Source organism: Aythya ferina (assembly GCF_964211825.1).
Source record: "Aythya ferina genome assembly, chromosome: 1".
Classification (NCBI taxonomy): domain Eukaryota; kingdom Metazoa; phylum Chordata; class Aves; order Anseriformes; family Anatidae; genus Aythya; species Aythya ferina.
This window is the reverse complement of record NC_140296.1, coordinates 59556791-59573483: the sequence shown is the minus strand read 5'-3', so window position 1 is coordinate 59573483 and position 16693 is coordinate 59556791.

The window sequence follows — 16693 nt, the reverse complement described above, 5'->3', positions numbered from 1 at the left end:
GCTGGAAACTTTAAAGAAAGTAATTAGAGACAAGGAAGAGCTGGAATATCTGAGGACTGTCAACCAAGCAAAACAGACACAGAACGAACAGTAATTGGTACAAAAGCTGAAGGACAAAAAGCTACATGAATGAATAATGTCAAATGGGTAGGTCTAGTATTGACACTATGTGTTGCATTGGCAGAGCTGAAAGAAAGGAAGACTTCTGCAAGCTTGAATTGAAGTGTTATGGCTTTTGCAGGAACTGTTGAATCTGGCCTCAACCTAGACATTTTTATGGTCTCTCTAGGGGTCACTGAATACAGGATGTGAAACTGTTTGATGAATTCACTTCTGGTTCCTGGGTGAGTGCTTCAACTCTGAGGCTGTATCACAAGAAATATGTTTAAAGAAAATGAATGTATATTCTGTATTTGGTACTCAACTTTCTGGTTTTAGTGTTAGGGACACTCAGAGCACATTACACTAAATATCATGGGGTTCTGGATACAAAGAAATCTCATCTGTGAGTTACAGATTTCTGTGGGAAGAAATTTAGAGTCAGATGTTCAGGTCAGCTAAGATGGTGGGACCAGTAGCAGAATTTCATATGCTTAAGTAAATTTAGGTTGAAAAATATGAGAAGACAAAGAAGAATTGAATCTAATGGATGGATTTTTTTTTTTTTTTTTTAATGGGTTACTCTCTGATAATTAAACATTTAGAAACCAATTAAAATAAAGTATAAGATTCTTCTTTGTAAAGCTCACCTCAAAGAGTCCTATCATAAAGAGCATGTTGGATGTTGGTTGGTGGGATATTGATTTAGTTTGAAAAGGAGAAACATAAGTTCCCAAGGAAGGAGAACAGAATAAGGTTATGACAGAAAACACTCGTGAATTATTCCATAATCATGGACAAGGACAAAAAGGGAAGAGTACTTGCAGAAATAATCATATGAAGTTTTATTTGGGAAGAACTGAGCAGGTTACCTTTGCCAATTAATGTTTAGAAGCATGTTCTGAGTACCAGGTAAGTGACCCATGGTATTTCCTGCCAGAATAGCCTTTGGGTTTCAAATTAATGTAGTTAACCATGTGATATATCTTCTGACAGAAAGGTCCACTGCTATTTCTCATGAGACCTATCATTTTCTGATAGGTGAGTCTTCTCAACAAAAAAACTACAAATACTTATTTTATTGTTTCACTTAGGGGGTTTTGAAACACCTTGTCAGTTAGGGGATGGTGAAGCTATGTGTATGGGAGAGACATTTATGGGGAAGTAGACACAGGGACTGCTGAAAATCTGGTGTGATCTCATATGGGGACATAAAGTATCAGGTGCTGAGAGGATAGAAAATACTGCTGAAAGTTCCAAATGTGAAGCAATGTTCACTGCCTAAAGAGCACGTTTCTGCACACACCCAGTAAAGGTCAGGAACACTGTCAGTGAAGATATCAAAGGACATACCTTTTGATATTTTGCTTGGAAGTCACTTTATATGTGTGAGCCAGAAATCCTGTCTGGTCCTCACTAAAAGCACAGACAGCTGGCTGCAGGAATGCAGCTGAGAGTAACAGTGAAAATACATGAGGTGATAGGGAAACATAAGGGGAGGGAAGGTCAACATCCTCTCCCTCCATTACAGACAAAAGTAAGGGCCCTTATCCTCAGGCCACAATTACAGTGCCTATAAGCTGATATGATTCACAGTGAGCAGTACTTCCACCCATTTCCACAGAGAAAGTGTCAAGTACATTGGCTAACTTAGAATAAGTGCTAAGTGACTGTGGAGGATAACCTGTTGTATATTATCAGTGGGAAACTAAGGACTAGGTGTTCTGTATTGTAAAGCACTTGAATTTGGGGAAATAGAATCAAACAGAAGCAGTTCAAAAACTAAATACCCATCCACCTATTTGTAAAGCAGTACTGTCAAATATGTGACCCTTGACAGAAAATTCTTGGAAAAGAATGAAGAAGTAAAGAGAGTGACAACAAATTTTGTGGGCTTATTTTACGAGGAGGTATTGAGTTACAATGAGATATATTTGGAATGAAACATGGGTTCATTTAAAAGAAAACAACATTTTTGTCAATGAGGTCACAGGATGGAATATGAAACTTTGATCTGGGAAACTGACATTTTTAAGATGATATCTGTCATTTTATGACAAATGCATTGTTGATAAGAAGGTACTCCAAGAGAAATATTTTACTGCAAGATGTAATAAATGTACCATCCAAAAAAATGTTTGTAATCAAACTTCACCAGGATAGTTACAACATATATCTGCTCAGCTATTTCACTAAGGTGCAGGAGGTGTGAAAAACAAGGGATACTATCAGTACCTTAAATGTAATATATTCACTAATGTATCTATTTCAATTTATTATGCAGGCTGTGTGGAGTTGAATCAAAAGAGACTTCCATAGGGAAAAAATAAAGGAAATGAAACAATTAACAAAGATCACAGAAAGAAGAATGACAGCTATTTTTTCCAAAAAGCATACCAAAAATCCTTCAGAGAGATGTATATAAATGCTTTTGGGTAATGATATCAGATCTACTGTAATTAAGTTAATTACATATTTTCTAAAGCAGTGGTCCCAGGAATAGAATTTAGGATGGAAGAGGCACCTCACAGATTAATATTTTTTCTAGAGCAGGTGGTAGAAACAAAATGAAGCTGAGTGTCCTGGTTTCAGTTAGAACAGAATTAATTTTCTTCCTAGTAGCTGGTGGAATGCTGTGTTTCGGCTTAGGATGAGAAGAGTGCTGATAACACCCCGATGTTTTAATTGTTGCAGAGCAGTGCTTATACCAAGCCAAGGACACCTCAGACTTTCGCTCTGTCCTGCCAACAGGCAGGCTGGGGGTGCAGTAAGAGCTGGGAGGGGACAGACCCAGGACAGGTGACCCGAACTAGCCAAAGGGGTATTCCATACCATCTGACGTCATGCTAAACAATATATAGGGGTGGCTAGCCGGGGGGAGGGGGCCGGACTGCTCGGGGTTAAGCTGGGCATTGGTCAGCGGGTGGTGAGCAATTGCATTGTGCATCACTTGTTTGTACATATTATTATTAGTAGTACTATTATCATCATTGTATTATTATTATTATTATTATTATTATTATTATTATTATTATTATTATTTTCCTGTCTTATTAAACTGTCTTTATCTCAACTCACGGGCTTCACTTTCCATTTCTCTCCCCCGTCCCAGAGAGGGAGGGGGGAGGGTGAGCGAACGGCTGCGTGGTGTTAACTGCCAGCCGGGTTAAACCACGACACTGAGCTAAACAGTTGGCATGTATTTATACATGTAGATAGGGGTGGGAACTTGATTGTAAAGGTGATTGTCCTCCTCTACTCTTCCACTGTGAGATCCCACTTCCATGTCTGAGTGTATGTCTGGAGCCCCCAGCACAAGAAGGATGTTGATATGTTAGAATGGGTCCAGAGGAGGGCTACAAAGCTGAGCAGAGGGCTGGAGCACCTCTCCTACTAAGAAAGGCTGAGTAAGCTGGGACTGTTCAGCATGGAGAAGAGAAGGCTCTGGGGAGACCACATTGCAGCCTTTCAGTACTTGAAGGAGACATAAAAAAGATGGAGAGTGACTCTGCTCAATCAGATAATGACAGGACAAGAAGAATGGTTTTAAACAAAAAATGGATAGATTTAGACTAGAGATTAGGAGGAAATTCTTCACTCAAAGGGTGGTGAGGCACAGGAACAGGTTGGCCAGAGAAGCTGTGGATGCCCAATCCCTGGAGGTGTTCATGACCAGGTTAGCTGAGGCCCTGGGCAAACTGATCTAGTGTGTGGTGTCCCTGCCTATTGCAGGGGGATTAGAACCAGATGACTTTTAAGGTTCCTTCCAACCTGAGCCACTATGTGATTCCATTCTATGATTTTATCTTAGTCCATTCCTGTCCCTACTTTATTGCTGGTCTCTACAGTATGCTCACTGGGTTGTCTGGCAGTTCCCCGGTCTAACATTGAGACAGTGACAGCTCTTTTTGTCTGCTGCTACACTGATGTGAGTTCATCCGGGCAAAGAGAAGCTTATACATGCTTGCAAATGAAGAATACATTTAGAGAAAACCACTTGTTATTTTAACCATGTTCTGTGCGTATTGTTTGTATTTGGCTGAATATAAAAAGAACTAATTTTAAAGAACCTGTTTTGGGATTAGTTTAATTAATGAAGGGCCAGAGACAAGTTTTGGCAGGGTCCTCTGTAAGAGCTGTGACTGTGTAGCAGATATTGGAAAACTACAATGCAAAAGTCCAGTTCAAATATCATCAACCATTTTTTTTTCTCTCTTATAAGAAATAATTCAAGTCTTTTGACTTGAGCATGGTGTGCAAGACAAATTGCAAAAGAATGGATAACACAACTTGCCCTGTAACAGGAGTAAGTTCCCCTGGTGGGAACAGCTGAGGTGGGAGTCAAGTGATACGTGGCTTCATTGGAAGGAGCCTGGACTGCACTGAATGTAGTTTGGGCAGGCAAGGACAAGACTCAGGTACATATTTAAGTGCCAGCTAGGTCGTACACAGGATTCTCTAGCAAGATCAGTGATAACAGACATAAGAGCTCAGATATTTCATACCTATTATATCTTTGCTGCCTTCTTATATTACTTTTCAGAGGCAAAAATCTCACTGTTGGTTCATCAACAAGCAGTGGCTCATCTATGCTTCCAGCTCCCCCAGATTCCTTCTCATTTAACTGTTGCTAGATCTCTGCTTTTCATAAATAAACCTGGAGAACATTACATGTTGTAGCTATCATGAGCCAAACTTCTTGAATATGTTCCTGCATATGATAAAACTATATTTATACCTTGTTGCTGTAACTCAAGTATAAAGGTGCAAATGAAGACTGCACAGTTCCCTGGTGTCCTGGAAACTTGTCCATATGTATACAAGTTGATTCAGGGTTCTAAGAAATTCTTCAGTGCTTGCTTTTATTCTCAGTTGGAGCAAGGCACAAGGCTTATGCACTGTTTAAAATATAGAAACTATTCAAAATGTATTGGCAGATAAAGATGGAAACTCAGAATTAGTTGTCCTATGTAAAAATGCTGTGTAAAAATAGATGAGCAAAAAAAAAGATCCCAAAATCTTATGGAAATTTCCTCATTACTGGGATCACAGAACATACTGGCTCTTGGGTGTGATCCTTAAGGCCAAAACTCCCCGAAACCCATGAAGCTGTTACATGGAGAAGACTTTTTTAAATAGCGTTTTGTGAAGACAGCACAAATCTAGTGAAGTACTTAATGGATCTTGGGTCTATCTAAGGTAAAGTTGGCACATTGAATTGGATTATTGTCCAGCATTTCTCCTCAAAATCACCTCTGCTGGTATTTATAAAGCCTGAACAGGAAGCATAGTATGAATGCAGTTTTTCATACTAAATATAGTGTTTGCATCCATTGTTCTTTGTCAGTGATTTTGGGTTATAGGCACTGGATTTTTAAAGGTGCTAAGGTAGGAACCTTCACTGAAATGAACTTCTAATCCAGTCATGCTCCCCCCGCCTCCAAACAACCCCCCACAAAAAAAACAACCAACCAAACAAACAAAAATCAACAAAAACAAACAAACAAACAAAAAACCACCCACAGCCAACAAAAACAAAACAATAACAAAACTAACAAGAGAAAGACTTTTCATGTAACCACTTTGAAATTTAGCACTGGTACTTGGTTAGGACCACTAGATCAGGTATGAGTAATCTTGTTAAGCCTGTGTTACACATCAGAATTTTTATAAGATTAAAGGCACTTGATAAGTATTTTAGTGAGTGGAAGCAAAAAACTGATCTAGAAGCAACACAGAAATAAGCATAGATAACATTTCCCTAAAGGCTCCCATTCTTTCAGTCTAGGATGGACAGATGAATAGGTGGGTAGGTGGATTCCAGATTAGTGATATTAATCTGATCTAAGATTAATGATATTAATCTTAGAAGTCGCTGCTGATCTGATGTCTCTGACCACAGAGTCTCATATTACTAATTATTAAGATGAACAGCCTTGTGGCCATTAACATGAGATTTTCCTATGACAGTCATGCTTGAGCCCTTCGTAATGCTCCATATAGCTTAAGAATTAATAGTAGTACATGTAGGTGTAGATGTGATTTCAAAAGCAAGTAATATTTTAAAAGTGGGTGTATAAGTGAGGAGCAAACTGATAATTTAACATTTGCTCTGTTTATCTGTCTGATTAGATTACAGACCACTATAAAAATTCTGTGATGATGACATTCTACAAGTAGGAGAAACTATATATTTTATCACCTGTACACTTAAAAAATAATGATAAAAAGCACAAAAAACCAAAGCCACAACCAAAACAAGAACAAAAACAAAACAAAACACAACAAACCCAAGCTGTATATTTCTCTTCTCTTCTCTTCTCTTCTCTTCTCTTCTCTTCTCTTCTCTTCTCTTCTCTTCTCTTCTCTTCTCTTCTCTTCTCTTCTCTTCTCTTCTCTTCTCTTCTCTTCTCTTCTCTTCTCTTCTCTTCTCTTCTCTTCTCTTCTCTTCTCTTCTCTTCTCTTCTCTTCTCTTCTCTTCTCGACACATTCTTTCCAAAAAGTCATTAAATACACCTGATGTCATTTCACTATTCTTGGACAATTTTGCACTCAGAATCAACACTATAGAGTAACTTTCTCACATTCTAACATTGTTTGTGGATTCTAAACCAGTATAAACTGCAAAATGGGGAACCCTAGAAGTTGTAAGCAAAAAAAGCAATTGCCCTATTTCATTAATTCAACCAAGAATTTGATGTGGGATTTACACTCACACTCCAACTTTGATTTTTTTTCAGCCCATAAACTGTTTTGAGGTTTTATTTGTAATGACTTCAGTCATTTCTCTAACTTTACTGAAGACAGCAAATGAATCTGCCCTTTATCTTTCTAATTGCTGGATTCTTTAGCACATAGTGCAGGTTCTACACACTTTGTGTGTGGTGATTTTGTGATATAGAGCATTGCTTGGTATTGAAATAACAGAATTGAATTAATTTGATCTGATCCCTGGAGCTGAATTCCAACCACCAGGCCACATAGGGAATATATCTTTTATTTATAATTCATTTACTACTGACAATCATAGTGGCAATTTCATTAAATGAAATATACCCTAAACCCAAAAGCCCATTAATATGAACTTATCATTGATCTGATTTTATTAAATTTACTGACTTGTTCTATTTGTTTCCAGAGTATTAATATAAATATTTTTTTTATTTTTTTTTTTCTTTCTGAAAATAACTCTGTTCAGAAGTGTCTTTAACAGTTCAGAAATAGATGATCCAGATGAAGCAAATAAATGTACTGTCTTCTCTTCCAAAAATAAAGTTTTAAACAGGTCACTGTTCCTTAAAATATAGAAAAAGTTTGTCATTCTAAAAGTCATGTAATTCTAAAAGCTGTTTGGAATTACTTCTCTAAGGGTTAAAAATAAAATAGACTTTTCAAAACTACTGCAGGCTGAATAATAATCCAATTTTAACCTCACTAATGAGTTTTTTGAATAGTGTAGTAGTTACCCCTTTCTTATCAGTTGGGCAGGGATTTCCTGCTACTGAGCATACATTTCTGTCTTAGATAGGTATGTACATTAACTACTGCATTGCTCTTACAGTGCACCACAAATAAGCAACGGAAAGCTGTTTTATCTTTCTCTCAAAATATATTTTCTGCTGTTTATATTAACTGGATTTTCAGATCATGTGCAGTCTCTTTTTCAGTTTGCTAAGGAAATAGAAAAGGAAAATTACGTATTGTAGCTACTGTGATTATAAATATAAAGATTTAGCTTTTCTTACAGAGATTAATTTGAAATGACACTATGGATCTTGACAGTTCTTGTTGCTTATTTTCATTTAGTAGGCAATTTTGCATGCTACTGACATGGAGACAGGGTCTTAGGCACCAGCTTTGTTCTTTTGATTATTATACTAAATGAAATAAATATTGAAGCAAATAGACAGTAAGCCTAACTAATGACTAAATTACTATGCCAAATATATCTCAGTAAACAATTACTGAAGAGAAATTCAGCAATATACTATAATAAATGATTTGATATTCAACTGATAAACACGTTTTCTGCTGGATGAGTGACTGAGGTGCACACAAATTATTGTTTTTTTTTTTTTTTTTTCCCAAAAATTTGAGATGCTCATAACATGTACTTATGAGTATGGCTTATTCCTATCTATAACTCCACCATTTCAGGTCACTTTAGTATTACTTCTTCTGCCTCTGTATTTTAAGGTAGTTGAAGAAGCTTATAAGCAAAGCATGACTGAGACAGCCTTACATGTATTAATGAATGATATTAACTTGAGAGTTGAATCTTGTAGGTCAGAACTTTTCCCCTTCAGCAAAGGACACAGAGAATGCTACTATTAAAAAAAAAAAAAAAAAAAAAAAAAAAAAAAAAAAAAAAAAAAAAAAAAAAAAAAAAAAGGACAGATCATCCAGATTTAGCAGCTATACAAGTCTATATACCTAGAAACACATTGCTACACCAAATTCAGTGAATTATTAAGCTGTTAAGCTGGGGTATGATTTTAAAAATACCATTCTGTCTTCAAATAAATATAAAAGTTGAAATATGTATCTGCTTTAACCCTGCAATTGGATATCCTAGAATAATGGGTTTTAAAGTAGTGCTCTGAAAACCTGGAAATCAGTAGATTACAGAGAAGCATGACCTTCATGAAATTATTCAATTGATTTTTAAATCACAGGAAAATAATAATAATAAAAAAAAAAAACAAAAAAAAAACACCTCTGTTTGGCTCAGTTTTGTCCTTTTCTCTATAGCATACATAAATTTTATTCAAAAAGAGTTTTGCTAGGGCTCTGTGTGTTGATCATGACAGTTATGTATTTAGCACTTATGTGAAAAACTAATGTGATTAGCAATTGCTCAGTTTCTACTAGTTATCAATGAATTTTAGGTAGTCCTGGAATTTATGCTAAGGCACATAGAAAATAAGGAGGTGATTGGTGACAGCCAACACGGCTTCATTAAGGGCAGATTATACTTGATGTATCTGGTTGCCTTCTACTTTGAGGTTACAACATTGGTGGATATGGGAAGAGCATCTGATACCATCTACCTCAGCTTATGCAAAGCATTTGACACTGTCCCCTACAATATCTCTAAATTGGAAAGACATGGATTTAATGGATGGCCCACTTGGTGGGTAAGGCATCTGGCTGGTTGCACTCAAAAAATTGTGGTCAACAGACCGATGTCCAAGTGTAGATCAATAATGAGTGGTGTTCCTCAGGGGTCTGAATTGGGGCCAGCACTATTTAACATCATTGTTGTTGACATGGACTTTGAAACTGAGTTAACCCTCAACAAATTTGCCAAAGACACCAAACTGTGGTGCAGTCAATGCACTGGAGGGAAGGGATGTCATCCAGAGGGACCTGGACAGGCTTGAGAGGCAGGCCTGTATGAACTTCATGAGGTTCAACAGGACCAAGTGCAAGGTCAGGGCAATTCCAAGGACAAACACAGGCTGGGAGGAGAATGGATTGAAATCACCCCTAAGGAGAAAGACCTGGGAGTGTTGGCTGATAAGAAGCTTGATGTGAGACAGCAATGTGTGCTTGCAGCCCAGAAAGCCAAACGTATCCTGGGCTGCATTAAAAGAATCATGACCAGCAGGTCAAGGGAGGTGATTGTCGCCCTCTACTCTGCCCTTGTGAAGCCCCAACTGGAGTGCTGCGTCCAGGTTTAGGGCCTCCACCACAACGACATAGAAATATTAGGGTGAGTCCAGAGGAGGGCCACGAGGATGATCATAGGGCTGGAACACCTCTCCTATGAAGACAGGCTGAGACAGTTAGGGTTGTTCAACCTGGAAAAGAGAACGCTCTGGGGAGACCTTATAGCAGCTTTTCATTACCTAAAGGGGGCCTACAGAAAAGCTGGGAAGGGACTCTTTGTTAGGAAGTGTAGTGGTAGGGCAAGGGGTAATAGTTTTACAATGAAAAAGGGTAAGTTTACATTACATATAGAGAGAAAATTCTTTACTCAGAGTGTGGTGAGGCACTGGAATATGTTGCCCATAGAAGTTGTGGATGCTCCTTCCCTGGAAGTGTTCAAGGCCAGGTTAGAGGGAGACTGGATTAATCTGATTACATGGGAGGTGTCCCTGCACATGGCAGGGGAGTTGGAACCAGATTCTATGCTTGATTGTAATACAGTTCCCATAAATTTTTTTATCTTTTATTTTCAGTTTTTCTAAACCTAAATATAATTATGTCCTGTAGTAAATGCATTCAAATAAAGAAGGAGGGTTAGAAGAATATTCTGAACAAGTGGTAGGGCCATGTCGGAAAAAGTAAGTTCATTTTAAAGGAAGAAAAGCTGACAATAGAAAGAAAATTAACTGCTAATAAGTTGTTAATAATGAAATTTAGTTGATAATTTTCGTTGTCAGTTTGACTAATGCAAGGTTTATTGTGGAATAGCACATATTTTGTCTTCATACCATGATGATGACTGAAGGTTAAGATAAGTAGAGTGCTTGTCTTGTGAAATTCCTTGATTTCAAGGTATAAAGGATGAAATTGATTCCAGAGCAAGTGAGCCATCATGGAATGTAATAAACTTTATGCTATGGGAAGCTATTGTGCTCATTTCTGGAGAAGGGTCAAAGATTATTCTTAGTATGAAATAAGTATTAAATCCCTGAAATGTTTAGAATCTTCCTTTTTAACATTTTTTTCTCCATTCATTTAATCCAAGAAGTATGTTGATTTCTGGGGAATTTATATATGCACGCATTTCTTCCTCTGCTAAGCAAAATGTAAATAAACCTTCTAAGACAACTCCCCTCACAGTATGATGGCAACAAGAAAACATATTGCCTAACAGTTAATTGTGCTACTTCATATAACAATTGTGTCACAAAAGATTAATAAGTATTTCTGTACTTTAGAATCTTATTTTTCATTTTGTTTCGTTTCTCTATACATTCCTAATGGATTTACTAACAAGCAGTCTGTTGAGATTTATAGAAAATCTCTTTGTGCTCATTAGAACAATTCAATGACTATTAAATATACCACATAGCTCAGTGTTTTGGTATCTATTTTATGACAGGATAGTCCTAAAAAGGTTACAAGACTCAGTTTAAGGATGTTTGTTTGTAATACATGTAAAAGCTCTTTTGCACCTGTCTTTGATGTCTTTGTGCTTTTCAATAAACTGTTTTTCTCAAGGCTACAATTACATCAAATCTTTTTTATTATTTATTTATTTATTTATTTATTTATTATTTTTTTAAAGTCAGCAAGAAGATATTTGACAAAACTCAAGTTACACCAAATATTTGGTCTAGAACGTGGTTTTGCAGTCTATTGGATATTTGGCATAAGAGTTTGAAATCTCATGAGAAAAATAGGTTACTATCTTGTGGATGTTTTGAAAGGCTCTAATTTGGACTAAACTTCCTTTAATTTTATTTTATTTTTAGTTTATATCAGAGCCTTTATTCAGGAACATGAACCATGTTTTAAGTAAATTTTCCCACTTCACAAAGAAAAAATAAGCTAACGTTTTCTTTAATAAAGTTTAATATTATTAATGGTTCTTATTCTGTGGAAGGGATTTAAGAAGATGATTTGGATTATCTGGGAGTATTATTATTCTTTCTCATTGATTAAATGTTGTTCTTATCTACACTGTCTACACTGTTGCTCTATTCTGCATGGCACTCCCAGATGCACAAATCAGAGGTAAGGCAAACATGCCCCTGTAAATGAATGTCCTAGAAATAGAGCTGTGATGAAATAAAAGAGATTAACTTGGAAACCACTTGTAAATTATAGTTTCAAATTAAATGCAATAAAGAAATATGCTCTGTACTTGCTATTGCAGAAGGTAGCAGTGGCAAGACTAAAATGATCTTACTATGGAAACAAACACTCTTGAGAATGTTGCTTCAATAATGATGTGTCAATTTAATGAATTAAGGAATACTTAGGAATTATATCCAGTTTGGAATTATTAACTCTAATTTAGGAATTATATCCACTGTCCGCTTAGAGTTGTAAGAAAGGATGTGGGATTTTACTAGCAAGTCCATACAGGGAATCTTTTGTATAAAACATACTACAATCAGAATCTTTCATTATGGACAGACTGTCATTTAATACACCGTAAGATGATCCCACTACCTAGACATCACCTGTTTTCTACATTCTTCATTTGCTGTTTTTGTAGCTGTACAGTGTTTCTAAGAATGTGAGGAGGAATGACTTGGAGTGAGCAATGATGTGCTTAATTAGATGAGATGACAAACTGCAGTCATACATTGTTGTATTAAATTAAACATCTAAACTTTATAGAAATGCTGCTTATCATACCATTAAATTGTTATCATAGTTCCAATATTCCTCACAGAGTACCTAGAATGCTGAATTGATTTGAAATCAGCAAATGCTGAAGTGATTTCAAACAACCAGGTGTAATAGTAGCGCATGTGTATGTTTTCAAATTTGCATTTTTATTTAAGCTGACAGAAGAGAACAGAGAGACTCTCTGATATTGCTTTCCATTTATACTGTGATAGCAGATCATGTGACTAGGTAGACTGAAACACACAAGACATTGCAAGTTATTGCACTAATTTAACAGGTGGTAACTTGTGGCCCTGTGCAATCAGGAATGATAAATATTTTTAAAGCCATGTATCTCAAAAGATCTTTTTAAAAATTGTCTTAATGTACTCCTAATGACATTGATCGCAGATAAAGTTTGAATCTTGGAAGATTCTGCAGAGATTACAGACAGCTAAAAATCAGTGTTTTAATAGGAGATTGTCATTCACAGTTACTGTAATTTAAGTAATTCCTGATTTCAACAAGTGACTGAATCTTTAGTCAGTCAAGGCTGGCATGAAATTCTGCTTATGAACCAATAGATTCTTAGGTTCTCAAACCCATGCAGTATTTATAATTAGGAAGTCATTAATCAGATTTTAATAATAGATTTTGAGGCACACCAGCTCCAAAGGTTATAGAACTCATAATTTTCCTGCACAGTAACAAGGTTTGGGACATACTGCAAAAGAATAATAGATCACGTGTTCTATAATAATTGGCCACAAAAATAGCACAGTTTAAGTTCCTCCCTGTCCCAAGGAAAAAGCAAAGCTTTGGCTACCAGCTGTTAAACTTCATCATGCCAAAGGTAAATGCCATGAATTAGAAGGTAAAGTTTGTGTTTTATTGTACCTGTCTTTGTCAATGGTTCTTTTCACAATTCCCTGAAGACTGGTCCATGGCTATTAAAGAAGTTCCACTTATCACCTGCTCAGTCGGAACAAGGTGTATTGTCTCCACCTTTCCTTGATGTTCCCTTCTTCTATCTTTTGAGTCTTGTTTACTTGCTTACCATGTCTTAACTTTTCCTTTTCTGTGGGACTTCAGACAAATGAGTAGAGGAAAGAAAGGAATAGACTAATAGTTCCTGAAATATAACTGTTTCAGGTGTTGCAATGGTAAATATTTTGAATATTGCATTAACTGTTCAGCATTACAAAGACTTTACATGGACAGACTCTTCTGAGAGCAGTCCACAACAAATAGAATCTCTGTTTTTCTATTTTTCTGGAATCTCTATTTTAAGTAATTTAAATGAGGTTTTATTTGTTTTTAAATGTTATCTTCATGGAACCCTAATGTTTGAAAGGAGAAATGACTCTCTTTTAACTCTGGATTCCCTTGGTTTTGAGTGTATTTTAAGCTAGACCCTTGACAATATTAAAGTGCACTTTCTTTTAATGTAAATGAAATACTTGAAGCTTATGAAGATGATTTAAATCTAAAGCATCAAAAAAGAAAAAAAGTAAAAAAGAAAAAAAGAAAAAAAGTTAAAAAGAAAAAAAAAAAAAAAAGAAGAGGTTTCTTTTAATTCAGTCCCCAGCAGATGAGCGTTCTACTTTCCATTCAGTAACAGTACTTGGACTATATCAAATGCAGTTTGAAAAGTGAGGTCATGATGCTATGATTCAAAATTTGTCAGATGTAAAACCATAAGGGATTTTTAGAAGATGAAAAGACTAGACTTCTGATGTGACCTGATGCAGCTGAGCAACTCCCAAAGTCACAAGTCAGTTTCTTACTATAAAAGAGACATCTGATCAGATTGTCATGCTTTATGTTTAATGGAGTGTTACAAGGACTTTGACACAAACCATTACCCACTATTTACTTATTCAAGGCAGAAACCTACTGGAAAATTGAACAAAATTATCCATACTTTAACAGCTCTGAGCAGATTACAGTATGAACAAAATTTGTAAAACATACCCTTTTGAGAACATTTATTAAATGTTCTTAAATTCTTGCATTGTAGTTTAATCATGATTTATTACTAACTAATTTTTAACCTCAGGATGCTAAATAGAAATGCTGCCAATATTGCAATTTATATCTGCCATACATGGCCATGTAACAGAAAGATCTGTTATTTGACTAGATTCAAATGGTAACCAAACGTGATGCCCATCTACAGGAATGGCAGGAGGGTAGATCTGGGAAACTATAAGCCTGTGAGTTTGACCTCAGTACCAGGGAAACTCATGAAGCAGATTATCTTGAGTGTCATCATGCAGCAGTTGCAGGGCAACCAGGCAATCAGGCCCAGTCAGCATGGGTTTATGAAAGGCAGGTCCCGCCTGATGAAACTGATCTCCTTCTGTGATATAGTGACCCGCTGGGTGGATGAGGGAAAGGCTGTGGATGTGGTCTACCTTGACTTCAGTAAGGCCTTTGACACCGTTCCCCAGAACATTCTCCTCAAGAAACTGGCTGCTCATGGCTTGGACTGGTGTACGCTTCGTTGGGTTAGAAACTGGCTGGATAGCTGGGCCCAAAGAGTCGTGGTGAATGGAGTCAAATCCAGCTGAAGGCCGGTCACTAGTGGAGTCCCCCAGGGCACAGGACTGGGGCCAGTCCTCTTTAATATCTTTATTGATGATCTGGATGAAGGGATGGAGTGCACCCTCAGTAAGTTTGCAGATGACACCAAGTTAGGTGCGTGTGTCGATCTGCTTGAGGGTAGGAAGGCTCTGCAGGAGGATCTGGATAGGCTGGACCGATGGGCTGAGGTCAACTCTATGAATTTTAACAAGGCCAAGTGCCAGGTCCTGCACCCGGGGCACAACAACCCCAAGAAGAGTTACAGGCTGGGAGATGAGTGGTTGGAAAGCTCCCTGGTGGAGAAGGACCTGGGAGTATTGGTTGATAGTCGGCTGATTTTGAGCCAGCAGTGTGCTCAGGTGGCCAAGAAAGCCAACGGCATCCTGGCTTGTATAAGAAGCAGTGTGGCCAGCAGGTCTAGGGAAGTGATTGTCCCTCTGTACTAGGCTCTGGTGAGGCTACACCTCGAGTACTGTGTTCAGTTTTGGGCCCCTCACTACAAGCAGGACATGGAGGTGCTCGAGAGAGTCCAGAAAAGGGTGATGAAGCTGGTGAGGGGTCTGGAGAGCAAGTCCTACGAGGAGTGGCTAAGGGAGCTGGGTTTGTTGAGCCTGGAGAAAAGGAGGCTCAGGGGCGACCTTATCGCTCTTTATAAGTACATTAAAGGAGGCTGTAGGGAGGTGGGGATTGGTCTATTCTCCCACCTGCCTGGTGACAGGAGGAGGGGGAATGGGCTAAAGTTGTGCCACGAGGGGTTTACGTTGGATATTAGGAAAAACTTATTTACTGAGAGGGTTGTTAGGCATTGGAATGGGCTGCCCACGGAAGTGGTTGAGTCACCATCCCTGGAGGTCTTTCAAAGATGTTTAGATGTAGAGCTTAGTGATATGGTTTAGTGGAGGACTGGTTAGTGTTAGGTCAGAGGTTGGACTAGGTGACCTTGGAGGTCTTTTCCAACCTAGTTTATTCTGTGATCCTGTGATTTTTAAAGTGCCTTCCAAACCAAGCCATTCTATGATTACATATCTGCAGAGTAGAAATCCAAATACTTCAGGATATATCTCAAAACCAAATAGGCTAGAATGCTAAATATTATTCAAGAAAGAAGGCTTTTAAATAAATAACTTTGTGGGGTCAAGTAGTTTACTGATGTATGTACAATCTGTTGCTGAATTATTGTGTAGATTTTATTTCTGATGAATTCTGTAATTCTAGAGATTTTTATCAGATTAAGCTTTGCCCTGCAAGGTGAAGAATCAAATTGTTTTTCACCATCTAGCTGCATTAAGAGAGCCTGAAGGTCAATCTTATCAGTAAAACATCTATCTGTGTCCGGAAAAGAAAGTCAACTGGAAAGTATTTCTGATATCTGCAATGACAAAGAAAGTAATTGTTAAGAACCTATTTTATGTGAAGAGTTTTACATACATTTAAGCAGTTTACTATAGAAATTCTCAAATGTGTTCCGATAGTTTAAATATATGCAATTATTGATGAAAACATATATGCAACACTTCACTTTAATGAGGTACAATGACATCTTTGTCATCATTTGTGAATTCCTCAAGACATTCCACTAGACTTGACTTCCACATAAACTGTGTTCAGAACATATTTTTAAAGAACTCTGGTCTCTTTTATACATATTTCTTTAAGAGTCAGTAGAAAATCAATGCTTCCAAAAGGAAGTTGCTCACTAGACTAGCAAGAAGAAACA